The following is a 1,946-nucleotide window of genomic DNA, read 5'->3' on the forward strand; positions in this document are numbered from 1 at the left end:
AACTGTGGGACTTGAGTATGCATGAAATGTGATATACAAGAGAGTCCTGGAACCAATCCTTGTGTATACTAAGAGATGACTGTGATCATTAAACTGAAGACCTCAATCAGCATGTTGAACAACATATCAGACACACATAAAAAAATAGGCTAACTGAATTTGAGGAAAACATTCAGAATGCAATACAGATAAAGACGCAACTGGGACAGATGGAAAAGTCCAGATCTATATTTCACAGAAGCTCCAAAAAAGAATGTAGGGAAAGCAATTTTCAAAAAGATAAGGCTTATACTTTTCTAGAATTGAAGAAATACTAGCACTCAACTTGAAAACGTACTTCAAGTTAATCCAAGCTGAATAAACAAAAAATTTGCTCAGCAGATTTTTTGTTTTAATCACTAGAAGAAAATTTTTTTTTTTTTTTTTTTTTTTTTTTTTTACAGTGGCTTGAGTTCTTAAGACTCAACCCAAGGTTAGTGTCTTAGTTTTCTGCTGCTACAGCACAGTACCACAGGTTGGGGAATTTATAAAACAAAACATTGATTTCTCAGTGTTGGAGGCTATGCAGTCCAACAGCATGGCATGAGCATCTGGTGGGGCCTTTCTTACTGTATCAAAACACAGTAGAAAGGCAAGCAAGCACAGGGGGCAGAGAAAGGAAATTGGGCTCAACTCATCCTTTTTATCAGAAACCCACTCCGTGGCAACAGCATTAATCCATTAATGAAAGCAGAGCCCTCATGGCCTAATCACCTCTTAAATACTGTTACATTGGCAATTAAATTTCAACATGAGTTTTACAGGGTCATTCAACCCATAGCACTTAATATTTATAGCAGTGGCCACCTTTCTTTAGAACATCAAGACTGCCCAGTAGGTCGGGACCCTGGAGGAAATAGGATGGGTTACAGTCAATCTATTTTGGAATAGGCTAAGACATCTAGCCCAGGTAATTGATCTGTAGTATTAAAATGACATTTAAAGAAAAACAATATTAATGTGGACACCAATTGCTTTTCACATGCTGCTCAGGATAGCAGCTTTGTAAAATGTGAAGCTATTTATAAATGTCAATAATGTTATCTAATCACTGGTTTAGCAAATAATAATTATTAGCAAGTCCAGTCCTGTGCTAAGCACTCTACAAGCATTTTCTCATGAATCCCTACAAATAACTTTTTAACGTAGGTGTGTGTATACATATACATTTCAGTATAAATTTTAAGTATGGATGAGTAAGCTAAGACTCAGAAAAGTTTCTTGCCCGGGGTTTCAGAGAATAATGGAACAGGGACTCATCTCAGATCTGCCTGATGATTTTAACTATTCTTTCATGTGCAGGACATAGAGAAGGCAGATTAACACTATGGAAAAAGTAAACACTACTGTTCATTGGAAATATGCAAGCTTCAAGAATTTTCTTGGGTTAACTTTGAAATATTGCTCTTCTGAATCCAGCAGGTCACCAGGAGAAGGTCGCCTACCTGATGGCCAGTGACTCCTAATCCTAGGAAGTCAGGGTGGGACTCTGGGAGCCAGGGACACAGTTCTTTCAAAAGAACAAAGGAGTTACACGGCGAGGACTAGTGTGCTGGCGGTGCTAAATGCATTAGCAATCTCCTGGAGGTTCATAAATATTGTGTGGGGAAAGGGAAAGACAGCTTGTTTATTCTGAGCGTGGAGTGCGTTACATTCATTTTTTAAAATGTCAGGCATATGCATGTAAGATGTGCCTGTTTTCCAGCAATATGCTTTTTCCATAGAATGCGGAATTAAAAATAAATTGCTAATGGAGGCACAAATAAATGAATGAGAAACAGAATCAAAGGAAAATACCAACACCGTCTCTAGCTGAGCATATCGCCAAGGTTTTTTTTGTTTGTTTTTTTGTTTTGTTTTGTTTTTTGTTTTTTTCCAGAAGATGCTGGCAGCTTAATGTAAGCCAA

This window comes from Symphalangus syndactylus, chromosome 21 (assembly GCF_028878055.3).
Source record: "Symphalangus syndactylus isolate Jambi chromosome 21, NHGRI_mSymSyn1-v2.1_pri, whole genome shotgun sequence".
Lineage (NCBI taxonomy): Eukaryota > Metazoa > Chordata > Mammalia > Primates > Hylobatidae > Symphalangus > Symphalangus syndactylus.